This window comes from Nansenia antarctica, assembly GCF_963989245.1.
Source record: "Nansenia antarctica genome assembly, chromosome: 5".
Taxonomy (NCBI): Eukaryota; Metazoa; Chordata; class Actinopteri; order Argentiniformes; family Microstomatidae; genus Nansenia; species Nansenia antarctica.
This window is the reverse complement of record NC_137690.1, coordinates 36,221,851-36,237,487: the sequence shown is the minus strand read 5'-3', so window position 1 is coordinate 36,237,487 and position 15,637 is coordinate 36,221,851. Positions and strand designations below refer to the sequence as shown.

Below are 15,637 nucleotides of genomic sequence, written 5' to 3'. Positions count from 1 at the left end.
TGGTTTTCGTGCTTAAAAAAGGTGCTCATGTCACCCTCTCTGTGTTGCATGGCTATATATAATTGGGAGAAGAGTGCAACATCATCCTTCAACATTGAGATCTGCCCTGCCTGCTTGGTCTTGGGTGTTGGGCATCTGAAGAGAGGCAGTGAGTTATTTTTGATGGGCTCGTGAATGGAGTGTGTGCGGTTCCTGATCACTCTCTCATGGTACTTGTTGTACTGATCTCTGCCCACTGATTCCACATTGCGGACTGTGTTAACCACAGACTCGTCAGTTATTTCGTGTGTCCAGCATTAGAAGCTCGGGGGTGTCATCTAGGAATGGATTGCTCATCCCAGTGATGGTGTGCACCAGAGCTAGTGCTTGTTCTTTGAATGTCTTCTGTGTAGACATTCCTTCTTCATGGTGTTGTTGTTTATTGCCTTCTTCTGAAATATACTCCTGCTCAAACTCTTTTAGGAGTCGTGCTTGTTCAGGCCCTGCGATCATCCACTTCTTGAATGCTGAGGGATTCTCGGTGAGTCCCACTGCACCCCCAGAACCCTTCACCAGATCATTATTACCCCAGGTTCTGTTCAAGGTTTTAAACTCTCTCATTAACCCCTGTGACACCCCCTCTGTTGTACCTTCACTTGTCCTATGTGAAAGTTTTCTTAATTTTTTTATTAGCAAAGTCTCTGCCCTCAGACCCCTCTCCCCCTCGCCCCTCCCACCCCCTCCTCTTCCCCCTCATGCCCTGCCTGCTGTCTTTGATCAGTTTGTGCCGGTCTCCCTCTCCTCTCTCTCTAACGTTATCAAACATCTGCGACCCACTACCTGCCCCTCTGATGCACTCCCCTCACGCCTTCTCAAGGAAGTCCCTGACTCTGTCCTTCCCGTCATATTACTGCTGATAAATGCCTGCCTCAGCACTGGCTGCGTCCCGGCTGCCTTCAAGCACGCTGTGGTCCAGCCCCGGATAAAAAAGCCTAACCTAGACCCCTCCGTCCTTGCCAACTTCAGACCCATTTCCCAGTTACCATTCCTCTCAAAAGTTCTGGAGCGCAAAGTCCACCGACAACTACAAGCCTTCCTTGAGCCACATAACATAAACGATAAATTCCAGTCTGGCTTTAAACCGCGCCACAGCACTGAAACGGCCCTTCTCCGTGTCTTTAACGACCTTATTATAGCCGCCGATGCAGGTAACCCCTCTATCCTGCTGCTCCTTGATCTCACAGCTGCATTTGACACTGTCGATCACATGATTCTACTAGCTCGACTTGAGCATTATGTAGGCATCAGGGGCGTCGCCTTGGACTGGTTCCGGTCTTACCTAAATAAGCGGACTTTTTCTGTCCAACTCGGTGACCTCTCCTCCCCAGTAGCCCCCCTCACCTGTGGAGTGCCCCAAGGATCAATCATGGGCCCCGCCCTCTTCCTATTGTACATGCTGCCCCTAGGTCAGATCCTGGCGAAATGCAGCATTTCCTTCCACTGCTTCCCCGATGACGTGCAGGTTTACCTTCCCTTAAAATTAACCCAAGGGAAAACCACATTACAGCCCCTGCTTGACTGCCTGACCGAAATAAAGTGCTGGATGTCAGAAAACTTTTTAACCCTCAATGAAAAAAAAACGGAGGTTATTGTCTTTAATTGTGCCCCCCCGGCCCCCCTCGTCGACGCCCTTGGTCCCCTGAGTTCCAACCTCTCCACCTCAGTTAGGAACCTTGGAGTAATTTTTTATAGTGCTTTTAAATTTGAAAAGCAAGTCAGCTCCGTAGTAAAAAATAGTTTTTATCATCTTAGACTCCTGGCCAAGACAAAGGCCTACCTCTCCCAGAAGAACCTGGAGAGTGTGACACATGCCTTTGTCACTACTCGCCTGGACTACTGTAACGCACTCTACATGGGGATCGACCAGTCCCTGCTCCGCCGCCTACAACTCGTCCAAAATGCGGCTGCGCGCCTCCTTACGAGGACTAAAAAGTGGGACCACATTAGTCCAATTCTGTGCTCGCTCCACTGGCTGCCTGTGCGTTACCGCATTGATTTTAAATTATCCCTGACCGTTTTTAAAGCACTAAATGGACTGGCCCCCCTTTACCTCTCTGAGCTCTTGCACCGCCACACCCCTTCCAGATCCCTCAGATCAGCAGACCAGCTGCTGCTGGTGGTGCCCAGAACCAGGCTGAAAACCAGGGGGAACAGAGCTTTTTCGGCTGCTGCACCTAAACTCTGGAACAGCCTCCCCCTCCACGTACGGGCCGCTCAGACCCTGGAGATGTTTAAATCTCTCCTTAAAACATACCTGTTTTCCCTAGCCTTCCCCCCCACCTAGCTATTGGTCCCTGGCTTTTATTATCTTGTGGTTTTTGTTGTAGGTCCCTGGCTCTTATTGTCTTATTGTCTTATTGTTTTATTGTTTTGGTCCTTTTGTCTTCTCTTTTGATTTTGCCATGTTTTGTGTTGCATTGTGTTGTGTGCATTGTGCTTGCTTGTTTCCTGCATTTTTTCTATTTTTACTGTGAAGCACTTTGGCTCAGCATTGCTGTACGTAAGGTACTATACAAATAAAGTTGACTTGACTTGACTTGATTATTCTGCTCATGAGCCTGGTCTATCGGTATGCTTGAGAATCTGTTTGTGGTCTTGGGAATAACCCAGTGACCATGTTCTTCAAATTCATTGTGAATGGACGTGGGCAAGCTTTCCATGTTGTGGATGTGGACAGGAATCCATTTGGCATAGTTCTGGTGATCAAGGGCGAAGAACCATGGGACGAGAGCCTTCAGTGACTCCACATAGAGGGGGAAATCCTGTTCTCTGTGGGCACGTACAAATATCAGACCCATTATTTCCAAGTTGAGGATGGTATCCCAGTACTGGAATGTTGGACTCTTGGTGATTATATCTTGTCTCCAAGCTTCTTTGATCTTCTCATCACGTGGTCCCTCAGTCACCATGTCCAAGAAGGCATCCTGCTGCAGCTTCCCCAGTGCCAGAGCGCTCACTTGGTGGGCATGTCTTGTCCTAGTGAGGTGCATGCTTTGAGGAAAGAGTCAGCTGTGCCAGAGGATGCGATACCAGCCTCAGTCAGTGCAGTGGTCAAAAAAAAATAAAAAAAAATAATGATATTCTCAATAGCTTTATTGCATTCCCTGACCCAGAACATTTATATTTTGACACCAAGATTGACCTTCTAAGTGGCTTGGAAGCCGAGATATTTGCACTTATAGATTTTACATGGCGGCCACCTTGGAAATCCAAGATGACCGCCATCGGCCATCTTGATGAAGTGGCTCCCACCAAAAATTGAACGCTATGGTGATGTAGAGCACATGGAAAAAATGTGGTGCTTTTGTCAGCCACGCGCTAAATTATACTGGATTTTCTCCGGTGTCTGGGAGTTCGCAACGGGAGTTCGCAGCCATATAAGAATAAGACCACCTGATAAGAATAAGACCATTATATTATTACAGTATAAGCAGCACTCGAGTTGAGGGGGGATGGCACCCCCCCTGAAATAAAAGCAGTCAAAATCGTCCCCCTTCTAAAACGGCCATCCCCTCTTTCCATACGTTATGTCATTTATCAATGAACGTGGTATTACTGCTATTTCAAGGTGCGAGGGGGCACGAACACATGCAATGACATTTTTACCAAGTTACTGACACTGAAGTCACTGACGCTGAGGGGATGCTAAAATTGTCCTCATCATATGATAAAATCCACCATCTCCCCTGATTTTCTTTTACAACTTGAGTATTGAGCTCAAATATTTATTATTAGGCTGCGTATTAATTTGACAGGATCTTATCTCAATGATCTGGGCCCAGTTGTTCAAAACTTTTAATCTGGATCAGAATGATCCTGATTCTTTTTTTCTATCCAGGACAGATCTATCTGGCTGATTTTGAGTGGTATAAGGGAAATCAGCCCACTCGATTTGATCCTGGATAGCAAAAAAGAATCATTCTGATCCAGATTAAACGTTTTGAACAACTGGGCCCAGGTCCGATCATCGGGTTCAGCCCGGGTCTGGCCCCTTGTGCATTTGTACTCTGATACGGATTGATTTCACTGGTCCGGTCTGAGATCTGGCTCAGATTCAGGGGGGTGGATCTGGCTCAGGTTACTATCTGGGACGCAGACGAAGTGTGTGAGCAAATCGGACAGATTGTATTCCCATTGTGCAACATGTATTGAAAGGCGTTGATCGGCGCTGGTCATTACAAAAAAATACGGCAAAAATAAATAAATGCATCAAACACTGTCATTACAATAATGGTTAGTCTCCAACGCACCATAACCCTCCAGTCCAGTAGGTGGCGGTAACCCGCCATTAAAACCCCAGTGAAGTCCAGGAAGGAGTTGAACGACCATAGCCAAGTTTACAGAAGAGCTGCAGAGATTGACGATATACCGAGTAGACACATTAGTATGCTGCCCAGACAAAGACCAAAGGTATTTTGCAAGCATGGTTCTATTAACATATTCATAATGGCAGTATGGTTTGCTACTTCATAATGTACCCTAACCCACTGAGGATTAGCCTCTAGCAGCTAGCTAGCAAGCAAACATGGCTGATGTATGTAGTTAGCACCAGCTAACAGCTAGCTGTCCGTTTACCTTCCACATCTCACATAGCTGCCCGGTGTTGACATCGGATAGTTAATTAATAGTGTTGGTATAGCAATATAATCTAAACTAATGCTACCTAGAATTGTACACAAATAACACTTATCAGCTTAAAGCTGGCGAACTAACTAGGCAGCTAAATGTCACGTCATTGTTGCAACATGCTAGCTAGCAGATAAGGCAGATAACTAACTGTTATCTTTGTTATTGACTTCGGAACACTTACTTGTGTCGCTAGCTAGCTAATTGGCTTGATAACTGTGATCATTTCTAAACCACACATTCTGCTGCTAACAATAAACCATAGTTGGACTATTTCTCCTTAAGTTAGCCAGCTATCTGGCTGTCAGCTAGCAATGTTTGCTAACACTACCGCCCCACAACCTCGCGAGCTTGTTACCTTCAGCTAGCTAAATAGTCCATACCAGCGGAGAGAGGCGCTATTTCAAAGTGGGTATTGTCAATGACAAGCTCCTTTTTTCAGTGCAATCTCGTCAAAGTCGCATCTGGCGTACATGCAGAGACGACTTTTGGTAAGTGCAACCTTAAATTAACTGACTCAGACAATTGCTTCTCTGGCTTATTGTCTACATTTCATCACTGAGTTTGTCAGTATGATGGATGTCAAGTTGCTGCAGACAGTCCCTGCACTTCGAGTTGCTCACACAAGTCTCGGACCAGCACTGCCAACACAACTGACTGCAGGCCAGAAACAACACCGTAGGTGGTGGTGGTGGTGGTGGTGGAGGGGGGCTAGCGGTAGCAAGGCCACAAGTCGACGGGGAGAGGGGTGGTCTGCTAGGGCTAGACATCAAACATTCAAACACGTCCCTGGAATATCAACAATTCTAGGGGAAAAAATAGTTAACTTTTGAACTGGTGGCTGGTGGGCGAGACGCGTGTTCCGGTAGACAGAGCCCACCCCTGCCCATAGCTACCACCGGCCTTGCTTGACTACTGTCTCCTAAATACCTGCTGGAAACCAGCAACGCCGTTGAGGGTGGGGGTATGTGAACCACGGGTGGGGTTAGGGTTAGGTGTGAACCTGAGTGAGTCTACCATCTCCACTCGGTTACCTAAATGGACTGCACTTGTATAGCGCCTTTATACAAAGCGCTTTACAACAGCCTCTCATTCACCCATTCACACACACATTCACACACCAATGGCGGCAAGCTACCGTGCAAGGCGCCGGCCCGGCCCGCTCACTGGGAGCAATTTGGGGTTCAGTGTCTTGCCCAAGGACACTTCGACATGTGGCCAGCCGGGGCTTGAACTGCCGAACTGCCAACCTTGCAATCATTAGACGGCGGCTCTACCTCCTGCGCCACAGCCGCCCCTCACCTCTCTGACCGCATAACACCTCAGCTACCTCAGCATGACATCACAGCTACCTCAGCATGACATTACAGCTACCTCAGCCGGTGCTGAGTGCAACACTGTGACAGAGTTGCAGCAAACAGTACTGCCACTTTCCGTTGCTCACACAGGTCTCAAATCTGCAACCTCTGAATTGCCAACACTGTCTCCTAAATACCCGATGGAAACCAGCTACACAACCGAAAAAGCTATTAATTTGATGGTGTGGGTAGTGTATTTTCACCTGAGTAAGTTTACCACTTCATGATGTCAACTCGGTCGCATCACACACTCTTTAGCACCACCAGACAATCCCTCACTGTTACAGAATTCCGATTGGGTTGTACATAGGGGTGGGATGATAAGAACATTTCATGGCACGATTATCGTGGGCAAAATAATCGTGATCCACGATATTATCGCGAGAATAAATAAAAAATGTTTATAATAATATTAATTAAAAAAAATCGAATGCCAATAAAACACAATGTAATCACTTTAACTTAGATTTTGTTGTATTTTTATGACATTTTAAGTCAGTAATTCAGATTCTAGTGGCACATATCTCTGGCCATAATCCGGGTCCTTAAGGAAGAGCAATCGAGCGCTGATTGACCTAACTCCTTTTCGGCCAATCAGCACCTTTCATTAACTTACCCAAGGAAGTTTAAAGAACGCACTCCCAGTGTTGCCAACTTGTCGACTTTGTCCCTTTGGGTGAATCCCAATTCACCACTCCGGCTCCCTTTTCACCCCTACGGCTCCATTTTGCGCGTTCACGTGTAGCCGTAGTGGCGTCCCAATTCATTACTCATTTAGGGTTAGGGCGAGGGTTAGGTTTATCCATGGCTCCATTTGGAGAAAATCTTGACCCTCGTTCGATTCGGAGCCATGAGACTCCCTTCCGGCATGCATTGCGAATCATCTACAGAAATTTTCTTTTCGCTCTTATAATACGGAAGCAAGCCTGAAATGTCATTTACTTTTTCTGGAATTACTTGTAATTAAAGACTTGAAAAATTAGGATAACCATCGTATTATCTTAGTTTAATGTCATTTCAATGCATTATAGACCTTTTCTTTACAACAAGCATAACAAAAAAAGATCGCTATTATGCCGATATTGTGCCTATGCAGGAGCTCCCCATGGAAGCGTCAAGCACAGCCTTCCCATAAGGAGCGCGGTTCACATCGAGATGTACATTCCTGTTTAGAAACAAAAGATTACCTGTGGCGTTTGACAGCGGATGATGATAGACCTATTTAATGTGAAGTTATCTATCTAACGTTAGGCTGATGTGTGCATGATAGACACGCATGATCTATTTCCATGTTTTATTTACAGCTATGGCACGTATTAAACCAAAACAACCCGCAATCCTATCCGAGCAGTTGTTATTATGTAATATTGTTGATGGGTTATATAATTTAATGTTATTTCAATGCATTATAGACCCTTTCTTTATAACAAGCATAACAAAAGAAATCGCTTTTATGTCGAGGTGCTGTGCCTATTAGGGATGCACGATATTATCGGTGCCGATAATTATCGGCCCGATATTGGGAAATGAATGTTATTAAATATTTATCGGTTTTATTAAATTTTAGCCGATATAGAGCCGATAATATGAAGCCGGAAATATTTCCGGTTCCGGTTGTCGCGCTCATGATGCTGCGCCTGCGTACAGCCATGCAGTCAATTAACGGTAAGCTAAGTTAAATAGATAGCCAATGTTAGCGAGTGCTAATGTTCACCATCTCTGTAGTCTGCTCTAAAATACGCAATCAAACAGTGCAGGCAACCCATGCTGTTCTGTGAATGAGACGAGCTATTGACTCAGTGTTTCCTCTATATGCATTTATTGGTGGCGGGCCGCCACGAATGAATTTCCTCCGCCACTAACTGATTCAGACAGTCCACTTTGATTCAGGCTGCGCAGAAAGGCAGCGAGTTATTATGACCGGAGAACAGAAAAAAAAGCATGTGTCCCTGAACGCTCCGCCAATCACTGAGTAAACTGACTCTGAGAATGTCGTCACGTCACATTTTACCGTAATACCCTTGGTTGAAGTGCAACATCTCAGCTTTCAGGGACAGTTGGAATTTTTTCGATAGCACAAACCGTTTAGAAATTACGGTAATTACAATGTCGGGTGCGGATTTGTGCCGGCGGAGGTACATTCGGCGCAGAAGTGGTATCTATACCAGATAAATAATAACCATTTGCTTACGTATTTTTTCGTTTGTTTACATAGTCTGAAACTACAGATGGTAAGCTTTCAAATGATGCGTCAGGCATTGAAATCGGAAAAAAAATCAAGACGACACGAGTATTTGAATGTTTGTTTGTATCAGTGTTTTGCTCAAGAATGGTGACTGCTAAAAACGCTGCTAGCGGCTAACGTTTCGTTCTAAAACGAAAGTATTGTAACGTCCCCACTTGGACAGTGGTTGAAATAATGACAGATAGCTTCTCTCATGTAATCTGTGCGTTTAATTGTAAACTATCTCATACACAACTTTCTTAGTTCACCCGAGCTCTCTCTCCCAACGGTCTCAATAACACACACAGCACCCGCCCCCCCCCCCGTGACCTCCACCAATCACAGGGGTGCATTGGCACACAACACAGTAACAGTGCGAACATGAACATGAACTCAAGCATTAATGAACATTAATGAACAGGGTTGTTCTATCTAATTTATTATGTTTGTGTTATGCTAATAAATGTAGATCCACACAGGTATACAAACTGAGCTCCGTTTACTGTCAAGTGCCATTCATTCTGACAACACACACACACAGTCGTAAAGCTCTAACGGACGTCGTAAAGTGCAACAAAGTGCTGCAATGACATACTGTCGTACATAACAATATTGGTATTTGATCACCTTCTATATAAAATCACCTGCTCGGCTTTAATGACTTAACCGCTATTTAAGAAATTATATTAGTTTTCGCGTGCACGCTGCGCGCGCGAAAGACGACCACTCCGCCACTAATGTGAAAAATCCTGGAGGAAACACTGTGACTGATGGCTTTCTACTGCCAAATCATATTATTACAGCAAACATGTTGGTAGTTTGGCATCTGTTCTCTGAACGACAAGGAGAGGCTCGTTCCGACATTGACTTCTGTTTTCGTTTTCGCGATTTCAAAATAAAAGCGTGAGCTATGCGTTGTTGAAAATCAATGACACGTCGCTAGTCAACGAACACAGCTTGTTTTGTGAGCCTGCTAACAATGTAAAGTAGTGTTGTAGTTAACTAGGTAACAATGTAGAGTAGTGTTCTAGTTAACTAGGTTACAATGTAAAGTAGTGTTGTAGTTAACTAGGTAACAATGTAAAGTAGTGTTCTAGTTAACTAGGTAACAATGTAAAGTAGTGTTCTAGTTAACTAGATAACAATGTAAAGTAGTGTTCTAGTTAACTAGGTAACAATGTAAAGTAGTGTTCTAGTTAACTAGGTAACAATGTAAAGTAGTGTTCTAGTTAACTAGATAACAATGTAAAGTAGTGTTCTAGGTAACAATGTAAAGTAGTGTTCTAGTTAACTAGGTAACAATGTAAAGTAGTGTTCTAGTTAACTAGGTAACAATGTAAAGTAGTGTTCTAGTTTTAACTAGGTAACAAATTGTAAAGTAGTGTTCTAGTTAACTAGGTAACAATGTAAAGTAGTGTTCTTGGTAACAATGTAAAGTAGTGTTAGTTAACTAGGTAACAATGTAAAGTAGTGTTAGTTAACTAGGTAACAATGTAGAGTAGTGTTATAGTTAACTAGGTAACAATGTAAAGTAGTGTTCTAGGTAACAATGTAAAGTAGTGTTATAGTTAACTAGGTAACAATGTAAAGTAGTGTTATAGTTAACTAGGTAACAATGTAAAGTAGTGTTCTAGGTAACAATGTAAAGTAGTGTTATAGTTAACTAGGTACCAATGTAAAGTAGTGTTATAGTTAACTAGGTAACAATGTAAAGTAGTGTTGTAGTTAACTAGGTAACAATGTAAAGTAATGTTATAGTTAACTAGGTAGCAGTGGGGATTACTCACCCAATCCATGCATTGCAATAGTTTGGCTTGACTAGCGAGTGTGATGTGATTTTCAACAATGTTGAAATGTATTTCCTTTTTTTTAATGAATGAACATTTGAAGAGTCAGAAGTGTTCTCTTTGTTGTGTTAACAATAGTGATGTAAGTTAGATTTGGTGAGATCACTATGGAATATTAAATCATCAATCTTTGCTCACTACATAGCCTTTCTTACCTTCAGGTGTGCATGAACTACAGGTTATCAACTGTGAAATTATATCTGTTCTCATATCGGTTCTCATATCGGTTATCGGCCACGAGAAGCGGGTAAACATCGGTTATCGGTATCGGTTGGAAAAAATGCATATCGTGCATCCCTAGTGCCTATGCTTAACATAGAAAGTTCCACAGTCCAGCGCGCTCAGGACAGTGGGCAGGACACCGGAGCCAGCAGGACAGACCGGAGCACTCATATCTGCACGTTTGTCACAGGCTGACAGTCACCGTGTTCCGCTGCCCCGACGTCTGCGCTGTGCTGCGGTAGTGTGAGAGGCTCAGCGATGTTACAACTTGAAAAGTCGTCTAGTCTGTAGCCGCCTTTAGGCGCATGCGCTGTCCTGACTATGAATTAACCCATTCATTACACTACGGATGACGTATTAGTCGTGAAGGGTTGTCCCATTTCCCCCGGGGAACCACTACGGCTTGTGGCTCGGTTCGGAGGCCCTCCAAAGCGAGTGACTCCAAAACGAGCCGAAGTGGTAGAAAAGAGAATCGGGATTGGGCCTAAATCTGGCGACTTTCCAGAGCCCCTTGGCGACTTAATTAGTCAAAAGCGACCAGCGACAAATCTAACTTCCCTTTCTGGTCATTTGGGGAATTACTGTAAAGCATCTAACACAGTGGTGCTCAACCTTGTCCTAATCAGGAGACACATTGACGAAAACATATTTTTGCAAGAGCCACAATCCAAAAACGCTCCTTTCCTCCCTGAAATCATTATGCATTTGAGAATATGGATAATAGTAATATTGTTAGGCCTGAATCAAGCGGTCAAATGTGGCAGCACCCCAGAACAGACGGACACAGAGACTAGGGTAATGACAAAGGATATTTATTAAAGGGGTTAGGCAGAGAATGGTCGTAGGGCAAGCGGGGGGTCAGGCAGGGGGAGTAGTCGGCAGGCAGGCAGGGGCTTAGGCAGGAGGGGTAGTCGGCAGGCAGGCAGGGGCTTAGGCAGGAGGGGGTAGTCGGCAGGCAGGCAGGGGCTTAGGCAGGAGGGGTAGTCGGCAGGCAGGCAGGGGCTTAGGCAGGAGGAGTAGTCGTTAGGCAGGCAGGGGCTTAGGCAGGAGGAGTAGTCGTTAGGCAGGCAGGAGGGTAGGCAGGGCAGGCAGGCAGGAGGGCAGGTAGGGCAGGCTGTCCAGGGATGATGGAATGGACTGGTGGAGGAGAGAAAACAAACGGTAAAAATAATAAAACGACTGAGAAAATAAACAAGAATAGGTTCGGATATATAACAAATATGTTACTAAGGAATGAAAAGCATAATGTACAGTGCAATAACTGTGATTTATTATTTTCACTGCAACCACAAAACACACATTGCTGATCATCACTGCCCATAACAACAGATAACAGACAGCATGTTTACTGATCATCACTGCCCATAACAACAGATAACAGACAGCATGTTTACTGATCATCACTGCCCATAACAGATAATAGACAGCATGTTTACTGATAATCACAGTCCATATAACAGCAGATTATAGACAGCAGGGGTTGTCAGAAGAGTAATGTTGTACTTACTTCACACTCGATGTGATTTCTGACACTCCTTCTGCCGCACAAGTGATTTGAAGTCGGGCTCTGCGCTGGAAACGGCGATCCGAAGGGCCTCTGTTGTGTGCTGCAGACTCAATCTGTTTCGGTTGCGACATTTTATTTTTGAGAGCGCAGAGAATGCTGCTTCACACCGGTATGTGGACGGAAACATTGAGATGATGCGTCTTGCCAGTCTGGAGATATTTGGTAGATGCCCCACCAGTTTCCAAAAGTCCACGACATCTGTAATCCGAAACTGACGCTGAAGTTCATCTGAGCTCTTTAACTCCACGAACTCCATTTGAAGCTGCACAAGTCCGAGCTGGTCGCTTATTTGCTTCATTTCATTGACCTCAATCAGGAATGGGTTTTTCACAAGTAGAAAAATATTGCTATGGTCCTTGAAGTCGTGGAATCTTGATGTGTAGTTTTGCTTGAGCTCAGTTAGCACGTCACAGAATTGTGATTGACAGGGCGGGAGAGCGTCTGCATGCGTCGCCATCACTTTCTACACGGTGGGGAAGAAACGGTAATCAGAACCACGGACACTTTGTTCGAGTACATCCAGTTTGTCATAAAATACTCTGACAGCCGTGTAGAGCTCATACACGGTCTTGTTTCTTCCCTGCATCTTGAGATTAAGTTCGTTCAAGTGCTGCGTAATGTCACACAGGAACGCAACAGACAGCCCCCACTCTTTATCATCCAAAAAGGAAAATTGTGAAGTCTCCCCTTGGCCGACAATGAAGGATTTCAGGGGTTCAAGCAGGTCCATGAAATGTGCAAGCATACGTCCTTTAGACAGCCATCTGATCTCGGTGTGTAACACCAAATCTCCATAGTGAGTGTCAAACTCCTCACACAGCAGTTTAAAATTTAAGTGGTTTCTTGCACGGGCCCTGATATAATTAACCACTTCGATTACATTTGCCATCACTTCATTCAGACATTTGAACTTAGCAAACAAGGCTTGTTGATGCACAATACAATGGTATGAGAAAATACCCTCAGCAGCAACCCCGCCGTTTTTCAGCGTTTCTTTCAGCAAAGCCACGGCTCCGTTCCTGCTCCGGCTCCGTTCCATCTGTTGTGAATGCTGTGATTTTTTCTAGTCCAATGTTAAACTTTTCTAATGTTTCCAGCACAGCGTTTTTTATTTCAATGCCCGTTGTTCCATTCTCCAGTGAAACCATGTCAAGCAGTTCTTCTGTAATGTCAAACTTACTAGGGATGTCCCGATCCCACTTTTTCACTACCGATACCTGGGCTTCGGGTATCTGCGATACCGATACCGATCCGATATTTGTATACATTTTTTGACCCCTGAATAATAACAAATACCTCCCCAGTATATAGTCCACACCAACAACAGTTAAATTAAAGACTGCCAGCCTTTATTAAAGCAACACATGCGACGTGTTGTGGATTGGAACTACAGATCATAAGCTTTCAAATGATGTCATTTAGAGTCATTTTAGAGTCAGTTTGAATGTTGTTAGACGTCAGGCACATATAGGGTTAACCTCTTTGTAATGAAACCGGAAGCACACATCGCTACGAACTATGAGAGCTGTATCCATTATGCGCATTTTAAGCGCATATAGGACTCGCGTGAAGCATTTCTGCGACACGCGTTTCTGTTCACTGTTTTCATTCCCTCATCGCTTATACACATAAGTTTGACTGCGCATGACAGTAGTTCAGCAGTCTCTTAGTCGCACTGGTGCGATTGAATGTATTTCCAAGTCGCACAGAAATATATTCACTCGCAAATGCGACCAAAATAGTCGCACTATCGAGCCCTGGTCATGCACGTGACCACTGGCTACTACTGTTGTCGTCACTTGAGTGACACACCAGATCGAGAGCGCGGATCGGAGCCTTTTTTTTTCTGGTGCGATCCGCGATCCAGCATTCAGGTCCAATATCGCGGCGATATCAGTATCGGATCGGGACATCCCTAAAACTTACTGTTGATCGCTCGGATAAAGATGAGTAATTGTGGCGTGTCATTGATATCCAAGCTTTCGTCCATTGCAAGGCTGACAAACTCAGCGGATGACAGTTTGTCCTTAAGAGTATGTGCAATGTTCTCTGAAATGTCTGATGCCCTCCTAGCTACAGTAGAATCCGACAGTTGAATTTGTTTGGCCTCTCGTTCCAGGTCGCACGTAGAGATGCTCCGATCTGATCGGCGCCGATCGATATCGGCCGATATGCCCTTGATCGGTTTTGATCGGAGTTCTCAAAACGGCCGATCAAACACGGCCGATCAGTTTACATAGAGAAATGGCGTCGCCAGTCTGGCAATATTACACAGTGTCGGAAAGAGACAACAAATATGCAGTTTGTAATGTCTGCTCAAAAGAAATTCCTCGCGGAGGAACGCACGCAAGGTCTTTCAATACCACGAATATCATACGGCATTTGCTGCGTTCGTCGATTCGCTCCGAGAGCGCCGAAGCGCACACTGGGCTCGACGTCATAAAGGGACCGAGTGCTTTGATTGGACGAGAGGCGTTCCACGAGTGCTGGTCAGAGTTCCAGCGCGACTTCACGAGCGTAGTGTAGGTAGTGTTCAGCGACGTCATGTGACCCAGCGAGCAGGAAGTCACTAAGCTAGGCTAAGGCCCATAGCAACAACAACTATTAGCGCGTGAGTTTTAGGTCTTCCTCTGTGCACCTTGCACAAGTGTAGATAGCGAGTGACTTTTCAGCATAGCAGGACATATTTTAGATGATAAGAGGAACAGGCTGAGTGCCAAAAACGCTGAGATGCTTGTATTTCTCAAGGCTAATCTGCCAGTGATGCTGCTTAATAAGTACGGTTTAAGTCTGAAATCTCCTTAGGTGCAATGTTTTGTTTTTTTGTTTTATTGATTATTGCTGACTTGCTGTCTTATCTCCTCCTAAATATGACTTGAAACTGACTGACTTGAAACAGTATTTTATATTTGGCTATAGCCTGTTTATGTTGCAGTTTAGTTTGGGTATGTTTATTGTTCCTCAGGAAAGCTACAGTATAAGCTCCAAGTTCTCTAAGAGCCCCTAGTTCCTCTCATTCGAGTGGAATGTTGCACATTTGATGTGACAGTGTACATTTTATTTATTATGATTTTTATTTTCACATTTTATTTGTTTTTCCTGAAGTAAGCTACAGGTGGTTGTGAATTCAATAAAACAGATGGTTGTCAATTCATGATACTTTCTCATCTCCTAATTTCATTTGAATACTTAATATACAATGTCAATGGTGTTAAGAATAATTAAAAACATAAATAATGCTACACAATAAATAGAATGCTTCAATTGCCATTTTCGACGCTGTGATCGGTGATCGGTGATATCGGATCGGCAGATCACTGATTACAGTGATCGGTGATCGGCACCAAAAACCCTGATCGGAGCATCTCTAAACGCACGGTTGTCATGTGTTTATACAGCATGGATGTTACGTGCCTAATGCCTTTGATGCGCACACTTGCTACTTGCCGCTTTCATAATTGTATTAAGCCTATATAGCACAAGTCATGCATTGCATGTAACCCCAAGTGCTGAACAGTATTAAGTAAACCACAATATATTTGCTAAAGCTAAGGGGCGACCGTGCCTTTTGCAGCCATAGACTGTCACTGCCTGTTAATAACAAGGTAGGCAAATTACAGTATCCCGTCTTAAGTTTTTCACCAGCCATGGTGAGTAGGCTAGCATACGTTACCTAGTGACTAACTGACAAGGCTGACTTGACAGTAACGGTACCCATGTAGGCTGAACAATAGCGCGAGACAAGTTCTGTGAG

The 15,637-nt window shown here is 44.4% G+C and overlaps 1 protein-coding gene across 1 annotated transcript in view; it reads left to right on the top strand.

Annotated features, from left to right (window-relative positions):
* The window catches only part of kiss1rb (KISS1 receptor b), a gene marked incomplete at both ends in the record, with an annotated part of 203,944 nt that overhangs the window by 46,131 nt on the left and 142,176 nt on the right, over positions 1-15,637 (top strand). The gene's annotated exons all lie outside the window — the stretch shown is intronic.